Source organism: Gorilla gorilla, chromosome 13 (genome assembly GCF_029281585.2).
Source record: "Gorilla gorilla gorilla isolate KB3781 chromosome 13, NHGRI_mGorGor1-v2.1_pri, whole genome shotgun sequence".
NCBI classification, from domain to species: Eukaryota; Metazoa; Chordata; class Mammalia; order Primates; family Hominidae; genus Gorilla; species Gorilla gorilla.
The window spans coordinates 61,173,684-61,186,509 of NC_073237.2; the positions used below are offsets into that span (position 1 = coordinate 61,173,684).

Here is a 12,826-nt window from a genome sequence, read left to right on the forward strand (position 1 = left end):
TGGAACTGTTTCTTGGATGGCTAAGTTATCAAACATTCCCATCAGTATAAAAGTCTTCAACATATGTTTCATTGCTTTTATTTGTTAAATTAGCTTTATTGGGATGTAATTAACTTACTGTATAATTCACCAATTTTAAGTGTACAATTTGATGAGTTTTGGCAGATGTATACAATTGTGTTCCACCATTACAACCAAATATGGATCATTTCCATCACCCCCAAAAGTTTGTTCCTGCCCTTTTGTAGTCAATCCTTTACCCCATCTCATTGCTCCTGGCAACCACAGATCTACTTTATAGTACTACAATTTTGCTGTTTCTAGAATTTTATATAAATGGAATCACGCAGTATGTAGTTTTTGCACCTGGCCTCTTTTAGATTTTAGCTGTATATGTATCAGCAGTTTGTTCCTTTTTATTGCTGAGTGGTAGTTTACTGTGTGGCTATACCGCAATTTGGTTGTTCTGATAACTATTTGATGGAATTTTTCTTTTTCAGGGTTTAGCTATTATGAATAAAACAGTTATACAGACACAGTGTTATGCAATATAAGTGTTTTTATGGACATATGTTTTTATTTTACTCGGCTAAATGTGTACAAAGCGATTGCTGAGTCATATGATAAGGGTATGTTTTAACTTTCTAAGTAACTGCCAAACTGTTTTCCAAAGTGGCTGTACCATTTTGCATTCCTGCCAGTTGCTCTACATCCTTGTCAACACTTGGTATTAACAGTTCTTTTTATTTTAGCTATCATTCTAATGAAGGTGTAATGGTAACTCATTACAGTTACATTACTTTGTATTTCCCTAAAATGATTAATTTTTCCAGCATTTTTTCATGTACTTTTTGGTCATTTGCATATATTCTTATGTAAAGTGTCCAAACCATTTCCCTATTTTTTATTTTCATTTTTATTTATGAAGGCAGGAGTGCAGTGGCATGATCACAGCTCCCTGCAGCCTTGACTTCCCAGGCCCAAACAATCCTCCCACCTCACCCTCTGAGAAGCTGGGACCGTAGGCGTGTGCCTCCATGCCTGGCTAATTTTTTTAACTTTTTGTAGATACTGGGGTCTCCCTATGTTGCCCAGTCTGGTCTTGAAATCCTAGGCTCAAACGATCCTCCTGCCGTGGTCTCCCAAAGTGTTGGGATTATAAGCATGAGCCCCAGTGCCCAGCCCCTAGTTTTAAAAAAACAGTTCTTTGTTTCCTTCTTATTGAGTTCTGTATATATATTTACATATTCTGGATACAAGTCCTTTATCAGAGATACGTTTTCCAGTTTTTTTTTTTTTCCAAGTCTGTGGGCTTGTGCTTTCATTTTCTTAAGTGTGCCTTTTCAAAGAATAAGTCTTTAATTTTGATGAAGCCCAATTTATTGATTTTTTCCTTTGTGCTTTTTGTGGAATGCTAAAGATTTTTATCTAAACGAATATCATTTAGATTGCCTTGTATGTTCTTCTAGTAGCTTATAATCTCATTTTTGGGCTTATGATACATTTTGAGTTAATTATTGTATATGATATGAGGTGTTGTATCTTTCCAAATGGGTATGTGATTGTTCCAGTTCCATTTGTTGAAAAAGACAATAATTTTTCCATTTAATTACCTTAGCGTTTTCATTGAAAAATCAATTGACCATATATATGTGTGGGTTTATTCCCATTCCATTTTTTAATTACTGTCTTTATGACAATACCCTATTTTCTGATTATTGTAGCTCAAAGTCTTACAGTTAAGTAATATATAATTCCTCCCACTTTCTCTTGTGTTTCAAAAGTGTTTTGGTTACCTTATGTCCTCTACATTTTCATATACATTTTTAAAAGCCTACTGGGATTTTGATTGGAATTGCATTGACTCTGTAGATCTGTTTCAAGAAAATTAATATATTAAACAATATTGGGTGTTATGATCCACGAACATGATATGTCTCTTTCTTTACTTAAGTCTTTAATTTCTCTTACCAGTGTCTTGCAGTTTTTAGTGGATAATTCTTGCATATATTTTTTGTTAACTTTATTCCCATTATATATTTAATACTATTATAAGTGACATCACATGCTATTGTAATGCTAGCAATGCAATATTAGCAATGCTAGTATTGAAATACAATATGACTAGTATTGAAGTATGGTACACTTTTTCTATTTTGACCTTGTAACACTGTAATGTTACTAAATGCAGTGTTTCTAATAGCTTTATTTAATTTTTGGTAAACTCTTAAAAATGTTCTGCATAGACAATCATGTTGTTTGCAAATAAAGGCAGTTTTACTACTTCTTTTCTAATTTGTGTGCCTTTTATTAATCTTTCTTACCTTATTGCATTGGTTAGGACCTACAGTGTTGAGTAAAAATGGGGAGGGAGGATATGCTTGCCCTCTTATATTAGAAAGAAAATATTCAGTCCTTCCCTATTAAGTATAATGTTAGCTATAGTTTCTTTCTGGATGCCTTTTATTAGGCTGAGGAAATTCCCTTCAATTGCCAGTTTGCTGAGGGTTATTTATGAGTGAATGTTAAATTGAGATGACCTTATACTTTTTCTTTTAGTCTGTTAATCTGGTGAAATATCCTGATTGATATTCTAATGATAAAGCAACCTTGAATTCTGGAATAAATCCCATTTTGTCATTATCTGTTTATATGTATGTTGCTGGGTTTGATAGGATTTTGTTACAGATATTTTGTTATTTGTCTTCCTAAGGGATATTGGCCTGTAGTTAAATTTTCTTGTAGTATGCTTGTCACTTTTTTCTTTTTTAAACAGGGTAACACTGGTCTCATAAAATGAGTTGGGGAATGTTCCCTCTTTTATTTTCAGGAGGAGTAAACCCCAACTTAATTATGAATCGGAAAACACAAAAGTTTACTTGTGGCACTCAAACAGTTTATTTCTTGTGACTGAAATAAGAAATATCTTATTATGTATTAAAGGGTGTGTTCTCCCTTTCAGATGTTCTCCAAATGATTATTTGTATGTAAAAACAAAAAGTAACACAGAAAATAAAATAGCTTATTTAGGTATGCTTATATAGGCCTTTGTAAAAATTGATATGCAAATTAAAATTTAACAGCTTTGGATATTAATTTAATATCAGTAAGCCATAGATATGATATATGAAAATATATTCACAGAGATGTTAATACTTATATTATTTTGTTTTCATTCATGTAAACATTTTGTTAAGTCTCTTGTACATTCTCATTAAGTCATACTTTGTTTATATTTCAGCTTAACAACTTGTCAGTGGTAATTGTTATGTTACATTAAATTAAAAAAATTCTTTTTCTAGCATAATATTGTTCTACTAACAGTTCTTTGTGGCAGGAAACTATTCCTTGAACATGCAGTAGTTCTTAAATTGTATCCCATTTAGATGAGAAAACTGATAGATGTATTTAGATTGCTTAGTCACTGATTTGACCTCGTTGGATGACTTTTTACATATTGCTGTTAAAACTGTTCTATTTTCATCCAAAGCACATTCTGTGAACTTTAGGATCAGGATTTCAAATGCTGTCTACCATCTAACATGGTATCTGTTAAAATTGTTTTGGATGATTGGGAAGTTGGATTAAATGAATAAAAATGGTGAACTTTATTGGGTGACAAACATGAAGCCCAATTTATATTTTTTTGTGATGAAAATAGTTTGTTGCTCTCTTATATACTTAAAAATATTAGAATTTTAACCTTGTGAAGAGCTTTATAAACATTTGCTACATGTATTTTGTCTATCTAGTTTAGATAAATATTATTTATATTAAATAAATATTTTAAATAAATATTAATGAGAAAGAAAATAAGAAATAGTAAATCTCAGCGATGAATGTTAAAACGTACCAAAACTACCAGATTTTATAAATTGTGATAACCTGTCATCTTATAAGAAAAATAATTGGTGAGAACATTAAATACATTAGAGTAAGACTACAGGAGAAGTATTGAGAGGAGTTTATAGTTCTCTGTTACATGTGTAATAAAAATAATATGTTGTTAGTAAATTGGTTAAGTGATTAGGGAAGCATTGTCTTTTCTCACTATAGAAATAGAAGCGTGTATACTTAGAAATGGCAAGAAAATAGTACAGTGTTTTGAAGCTTTTTTTTGATAGTGGGCATGTGTAGCCTATAACTACCTAAGCCTGGGGTGGGGTTGGGTTGGGATTAAGGGAGGTAAGGTGTTAGCTCTGAGAGTCTATGAAATCCTGCTTCATTTAAAGTAGATCAAAATGAACTAAGTGGCATGAATAAGGTTTTACAATGACTGAGTTTATCAGTTTCAAGTTTAGAGCTAAGGAAAGTAAAATTGAACATTGAAAATTATATTTTTTAAAATGTTGGTTTATCTTATTTGATGAGTATAAGGTAGAGGAAAACTGGGCAAATAGGGTGATGATTGTTTTATGGAACAAGGACTTTTTAAAAATAATATTAAATCTATTATGTGATGTTGTTAAAATATTAGATTATTTAGTTTCATCCATGCATAGATTGAGGTGTAAGAGGATTTGTGTTCTTAAATTGGTGTTGATTTAATTTGCATCTCATAAGAAAATTGAGCATTTTAGTAACATATAATTTAATTTGTAGAGCCCAGAATAGATTTAGTATCTTTTCTAAGTACCTGTTATGTAACTTTTGGGTTTTATTGGCCCCTGCCTTCCATCATCCAATTTGTCACATTCCCTACAATAAAGCTGATGAATTTGTGTATTCATATCTAAGCTGGGTTGTAAGCCAGAGTAATGGTAGAAGGCAAGAGAAAGATGCCAGACTGGGGTCCTTTGATATGTAACCAACCATCTTTTGAAGTTGAACATTTGTTATAATAAAGTTTTTTTTTCTCCATCATGTCACTATATCATTATTTAAAACCCCTTTCCTCGATTACAAAAGCAATACATACATTACGAAGAGGAAAGGAACTACACCCATACTCTCACCATCCATGGATAACATAGATAACCTTCTTTAGGTAAAATACTTTCAAAATGAAATTGTATTAGAGTTATTAGTGGAAGATGTCCTCTTTTAAATTCTACCTTCTATCAAACTATAACTTATTCTGAGTAAAATGGATAAGAATGTAGTAGGATGAGATAACTAGGGGCTGAAGTGATAATTCAAGAGAAGATTGAGAAGGAAAAGAATCCCCATGAAATTACTGAAGCACAGAGCAAAAAGGGAAGAGCAAAACAAAAAATTCTGACTCTCATGAGTATGTCTATGGAAATGTAAAGTTATATAAATAAGTATTGTTATGTATTATGTATACTTTCACTTATTATTCATAAAATTTATTTTGATTCGGGTCGCTTTTTAGTTAGCTCACTGCATCCAAATGTAAAACAGTGTCTTCATAATAGAGGAGTGCCCAGTAACTGCGCCAATTTTATGTTTTCCAGTCCTTTATTCTCAGAATTTAATCAGTAGGATCTTGTCCTGAAACTTACCACGTGTCTTCCACTTTTCACAGATGTGATTGGGGTAGAAATTCTTCCTGTTTATGTGAATGAGAACCCTTTGGTAAAATTCCTTTGATTCTGAGATAACTAGATGAAATGTGTTGCATAAATCATGTCACAGCAAACAGTTGTCACCTGGCACTAGAGCTTGATGAAATTTAAAAGTGTTGGCTCATTGCCTGTAGTGTTCAGTTACAGTTCTATAGAAAGTCTGTTTGTACAGATGAAGCAGTTCTTGGTGTAATGCAAGATTCATCTCTCAAGTGATAGGGTGCGTATGAGTTTATTCCAGAGATCTTTACTCTGAGCTCCCAAGACATACTCAGAGGGGCATTGTTTTAATTTCTCATTGCTCTCCCTTTGGCACACTTACAAGAAAATGAACAGATCTTCAATTTGGTGAAATTCTTAGCATTTATTTAATTCAGTGTCTGTGGCAATGCAGGAATGTTTTCAATACTATTCTTGGCAGATAATCAAATTTGAGTTTGAAGATGTTGCTTTTGTCTGTAACTACTTATTTCCTGTCAGCTCTTGTCTTCACTTTCTTCTACTACCAAAGTTTCTATATCCATCTTTACTTATTGGTAGCTTAGTCTTATACTTAGCCTTTTCTTACAGAATAATAAAGATCTATTAAGCATGTGTAGAAAAAGGGTAATGAACCCATGTTCATTGACTCCAGAAGAAACTACAACTACAGGACTGTATTCTTTACACTGTGCCAAACTTTATTCCTAAAAGCTACATTAGATTTTGCCATTCCCAGACTTTAAAACCTTTGTCACCTATAGGAAAACATACAGACTTCGGGGGTCATAAAACAGGTGTATATCTGCTTTAAAAAAAAATCACTTTGTTTCTATTTCCCACCCCCATTACTCTTCTACTCCATAGGTAAATTCTGATGTTTCTGATCTGAATCCTTTTATTTGTATGTGTGCTTGTAAGACATGTAGATTTATTTTGTGTGCAGACAAATACTGGATGTGCCTGTATTTTAAATTTGTAATACTTGTGTTATGCTCTAGACATTATTTATTTTGACCTCAGCACTCTTTTAAAGATCTGTCTATATCAGTGGCATACATCTGGATTGCTACTCCTAACTGCTGCATAGTATTCTGTAGAGAGCACTTGCTTCATTTTATTTATTCTATGTATTGGTGACTTTACATTACAAGGCCTTTTTTATAACTGACCCCATATTTTTAAGTTATCTCTTGGAATTAGACTTCATGCACCTTAAATCCTAGCTGCATGAAGCCCATCATTCCTGCATGAAAACAGTGTCCTTTTTTATATTGCCATGGCTTTGCACATGCTGTTCCCTAGGATACTTCCAGTCTTCTAATGACTGCTTCCTCACGACTCAACTCAGATGTCATTTCCTTGATGAAGACTTAAGTAGCTATTTCATGCTTGAGCTAGTTGCTCTGCACTCTGCTCACACAGCACTTATTTTTATCTTGGGAATATAGAAGCCTACAATTCCACCTAGCAGTCTATATTTCTGTCTAGATTCCTTGAAGACAGCGACTAGATAGATCTCCGGTATCTTTGTATTCTTTACTCTAGTTTGGTGAATTGCATATAGATGGCAATCGGTAAAACATTCATTGAATGAATGAAGTGTGTGGAGTTCCTTAAAGTGAAATACTGACCATATAAGCAAAAATGTTTCTCGTAAGTAAGAAAAGGTTGGGACACAAATACAAATGTCTTATAAAACTGAGAGAATGGCATACAGGAAGCTGAATCCTAAAATGAATTGAGGCTTGTAAAGATACTAAGTACTGGAACATGTTCAGATCATGAAAAAAATAATAATAAAAGAATAAACTGGTTGGGACAGATGTAATACTGGATAGTGCAGTGAAAGCAGAGTTATGGAACTCCTGGGTTGTTAATTTCTCTATCAAAATAAAATGATACTCAAATTCAGTAAAGAAGACTAATGACAGTAAGGGAATTGAAGTTAAGAAAGGTAAAGCAATGATGAGAAAGCACTTTTTTGCTCTCAACTAGTTAATGTCCTAGGATTAAATGACTTGCAAATATGAATGGTTAGGTAATCTTTGAACCATTATGGCCAGTAACAGAGATGCCAGAAAACTAAAGATCATGCAGATACTGTTTTTATTTTCAAAAAAGAGAGGAAAAGGTAGAATTCTCCTATTTTAAGATCAGTAGGTTTTATGTTTATCCTTGGGACAATTCTTTTCTTTTCTTTTTTTTTTTGAGACGGAGTCTTGCCCTGTTGCCAGGCTGGAGTGCAGTGGCGCGATCTCAGTTCACAGCAACTGCTGCCTCCCGGGTTCAAGCTATTCTCCTGCCTTAGCCTCCCAAGTAGCTGGGATTACAGGTGCATACCACCACACCCAGCTAATTTCTGTAGTAGAGACGGGGTTTCACCATGTTGGCCAGGATGGTCTCGATCTCTTGACCTCATGATCCACCCGACTCAGCCTCCCAAAGTGCTGGGATTACAGGCATGAGCCACTGCGCCTGGCCCTTGGGACAATTCTTTGATGATTAGACAGATGACTTGTGAGGACTTGAGTAGTCCTCTAGGGACCACATGGGCTTACTAGGAGTGTCTCATGTTAAACATGTGACTTTTTTTTCCCCATGTAGGTGGAGTAAGTTGATTTAGCACGGTTTCAGACAGTGTCTCATGAAATGTTTATGACATATTTAATAGATGGCCAAATTAGGAGTTAGGTTATTGGGCCAAGTAAATTAATGGATGGTTGAAATAATTTGATGAATGAATTGATGTCAGCTTGGAGAAAGGTATTTCTAGTGACATGACATGGCCGTTTTTTTTTACTTTGTTCTATTAATCATTTTTATCATGGACTTGAATTAAACAGGCACATCACATTTGCATATCACATAAAGCTGGGAGCAAAAGCTAATAGTTTGGATGAGGGAATTAGGATTGAAAAAAGCTTAGCCATCTGAAATGATTAGCTGAAATTAAGATGGTCTGTAATACTGATTAACATAAAATTTTGCGTATAGGTTTGTCAAATTATCACACTAGCCACGAATCAAGTGGATATGTTTTAAAAGAAATTCATATGAAGAGACCTGGAAAGTTGTGGTTTAACTGTCACTGCCATGTCCCACAGTGCCATGGTTTGAATGTGTCTCCTCCAAAAGTGAGATGTAGAAACTTAAGGGCCAATGTGATACTATTCGAGCATGGGACTGGTCATAAGGTCATGAGGGCTCCTTCCCTTGTGAATGGGAGTAAAACGCCTATAAAAACAGCTTTACACAGCCTTCAGGAGCATGCTCTTCTGCCTTCTGCCATGTGAGGACACAGTTTCCTCCATTCTGGAAGATGCAGCCCTCACCAGACAACCAAATCTGCCGACACCTTGACTTCCAGCCAAGGATTGTCAGATATAAGTTTTTGTTCTTTGTAAATTACCCAGTCTCAAGTATTGCTCTGTCAGCACAAACTAAAACACAAGTGTAGACTGTTTTAATAGAAGCGAAGTACTTGGAATGGGGAAGTGCAGTCTCTGTACTGATGAGAAGATAACATTGTATTCATTTATGGTTTCCAGGTTTTAAGAAGTATCTGGGAACTTTATTATAAAAAATATTTCGAAGATTCAGAATGGTTTCCTAACATAACTTTTGTGTGTGTAGTGTAGAGAAATTATTAGAATAATAACTTTTCAGATACTTAAGGCTGAAAGAATTAACCTAGTTCTATATTTGCTCAGCTTTTAAATCATGTATTTACTAGCAGGCTGAAAATTGTGCCAAGCATTGGGGATATAATAGTGACTAAAAACAGAAAAACTGACCTCCTTTTTACTCTTTATGGCACTGACAGTCTGATGGAAAAGGTAGACATTAACCAAGTAATTACATGAGTAAATGTAAATTGCAGCTATGATAACTTCAATGAAGTAGAAGTATACAGTGTCATGAGAAAGAGTATATAGTAGGAGCATTTGATTTGCTTAGGAAGGGAAGGGAAGGGAAGGGAAGGGAAGGGAAGGGAAGGGAAGGCTTGCCTGAATTAAGAAAGAATATGCATTGACTAGGTGAAAAGGGGTGGAGAGGGATCTAGGGTGAGTAAGCATGGTGCTTAAGAAAAACAGCCTGTCTGATGCGCACAGAATCTGCTGTAAACCTGAAACGGTAGGAAGGAATGAGGCCACTCAGCCTTTAAAGACCTTGGTAGGAAGTCTGTTCCTTACCTAGAAACAGTGAAAAACATTTGCTGGTCTTACATAGAAGAGTACCTGATTTAAATTTGGAAGATATTTCTGGCTACGGTGTGGGGAATTGACTAAAGAGGATTTGGTAAAACACCTAAGGAAGAATTCCAGTTTGGTGGATGAGGGGGCATTGTGCTGCAAGAAATGGGACTTGTCAGGGAAAGTGGAATTCAGTTCTGAAGATGAGGTGGGAGACAATGAAGATACATTTAGGGGCAGGAGACTTGGGTATGAGTCTCAGTTTTACCATTCATAGCTTAGTGGCCTTGTGTAAATCACGTTATTTCTGTGTCCCTGATTTAATTGTACCACATTTTTCTCATAGGTTTTGTTGAGATTAGATGATTTGATACACATGTGAATGGCTTATAAACTGTAAAGCATTATATAAAATGAAAGATTTGTGGGCAAAAAAATAGTCAATAATAGCCATTATTGGACAGGGTAGCTTAGTCATAGAATGGGATTTTTTCAGTGGTTCCTAGTCTTAACTAGTTGGACTAGATGATTCTTTAAGATTTTTATCATTGTAGTTTCAGATTTCCCTATCTCTTCTCAGTTGCTTTGGAGCATTTACTAACAAGGACAGCCTAAACATTTATAGCGGGTCCATGTTTTTTGGCTTTCTAGTGGCAACCAAGTAGCTTGATGTGATTTTAAGTCAGTTTTACACATGCTCTTTCTCTTATATATGATCTCAGACATAAGAGGCAATTTAAGGGATCTTGTAGCAAAATCTAAAGCAAAGAATTAGAAAGTATAAAAAAATTCTCAATATATCTTTTGGTAAGGTAGAACATACATATCTGAAGTTACATTCAAGTACATAGAGATATACATGTATTTCTTCTCTCGAGTGTTGCCCGTGTATATGTATGTGTTTGTGGGAAGCTATGCAAATACAGATCCTGTGAGTAGAAATATACCTTTAGTTTTTGAAATGGTTTATTTTACAACCCAAGATAAAGTAGAAATCAGGGTAAAATATACTGTTTAGCTACTTTTTTGAGACAGGAAAGGAATGACATTCCTAATTCATAGCAAAGAGTGTGTGTAGGTAACATTATTTATTCACATATTTGTGCACACAAAATCCACTCAAATATCCATTTAAACAGCTAATATATTTATATGTACTACTCTAACTTGTATTTTTACTAAAATTATTTATGTATGTTATCACTAGTCTCAAAAACTGATGCCCAAGTTAAATGTGGACATATCTTTTTTTACAGTGAACTAAAGCAAAAAGACCAGGGTATATTTAAAAATATATTTAAAATATTTTAAAAATCTAAATTTATGCCATCTCCTGGGATAATGCCAAAGACAATTTCAACTGTAGCACTCTGTATAATTAAACATGTTTTTTGTCACTGTTCTTGAATTTTTTGTTGCTTTATTATTCATTAGAATTACTCTTTTTTTTTTTTTTTTTTTTGAAAAAAGAGTCTTGCTTTGTTGCCCAGGCTGGAGTACAGTGGGACCATCTTGGCTCACTGCAACCTCTGCCTTCTGGGTTCAAGTAATTCTCATGCCTCAGCCTCCCAAGTAGCTGGGATTACGGGCATGTGCCACCATGTCTGGCTAATTTTTGTATTTTTAGTAGAGACAGGGTTTCACCATGTGGGCCATGCTGGTCTTGAACTCCTGGCCTCAAGTGATCCACCCGCCTTGGCCTCCCAAAGTGCTGACATTGCCAGCATTACAGGCATGAGCCATTGTGCCGAGACAGAATTATTCAATTCTAAGTAGGTATGACTTCTGCTTGTGTCTTAGGATTTGGGGCATTTCTATGCAGAAGAAATACTGTTCATTTTAGTTAGTTAGTGATAAGTATTTAGTTCCCTAATGAACTGGGAATAATAATTGCTGAAAACCAGTTACACTTGGGGGGTGTTTACACTTGGGAGTTGCTTCTGGATCCATAGCTGAGTAGAAGACATGACAGAGTGATTAATCAGATCTTGTCTACGGACTTCCATTTATACTGATAATGACCATAATAGATGGGCCTGTCACTAGGCTAAGAAATTTACATGTGTTTTTATTTAATCTTTCCAACAGTCTTACGGGATGTGCGTACTGTTATTCCAGTTTTGCAGATGAAGAAGCTGGGATTTAGTGAAGTTAAATAACTAGTAAATAGAGAGGGCTGTGTTCCATCCTAAGTTGCTTTTGATTCCAAGACTGCTATGCTATTTTGAAACGGCTGATTTGGTACAAAAGAATTTGATTGAAATCATTTTAGTCTAATCTCCTGGAGCCATGCTACTTTCTATGGTACTATATTAAAAGGAGATAATACACAGGTAGCAGATACAAAGGTTGAAATCAGAAACCTATAGTATTCCCTGAGTAATAATGGATTTCTTGTTGCTTTTATAATAAGTTTTTAAATAGCTAATGCATACACATAGTAAGAAATAATTCAGATAGCCAGAGTGTCTATAGAGTGCAAAGTATGTCTTTTTCCCACACCAGCCTCCTATTCCCCCACACAGAAGCAACCATTGTATCTAAAGTGTGGTTATTCTTCCAAATATGGTGTTAACATGAATTTATTTTTATTTTTATTTTGCCCAGGCTGGAGTGCAGTGGCACAATCATAGTTGACTGCAGTGCCAAACTCTTGAGCTCAAGCAATCTTCCTGCCTCAGCCTCCGTAGTAGTTGGGACTAGCAAGCATGTGTCACCAGGCCCAGCTATTATTTTTATTATTTTATAGAGCTGGTGTCTCCGTGTGTTGCCCAAGCTGGACTTGAACTCCTAGTGTCAAGCAGTTCTCCTGCCTTGGCCTCCCAGAGCACTGAGATTACAGGCATGAGCCACTATGCCTGGCCATTAGTTGGTTTTTTAAAAAATGACATTTGAGCATCAATTCTTAAGAAAACTAGAAGAGCCAGATCTTGTACCAGATTGACATCTGAATGGGCCAAGCTAGAAAAGGCTGGAGAAGGATGCAGATGACACACCTTCAGTGATGAGAGTGTCAGATAGGGCGTCAGCATTACCCACCATCCCCATAGGGGTAACAGAAAGCCCTTGCAGCAGGTTTGTCTTGTTTCATAGATGAGAAAATTGGTTATTTAGGTCATGTAG

At 35.0% G+C, this 12,826-nt stretch overlaps 1 protein-coding gene across 12 annotated transcripts in view; it reads left to right on the forward strand.

The window, feature by feature from the left end:
- RFX3 (regulatory factor X3) overlaps positions 1 to 12,826 on the forward strand; it is a 310,622-nt gene that overhangs the window by 67,199 nt on the left and 230,597 nt on the right. The gene's annotated exons all lie outside the window — the stretch shown is intronic.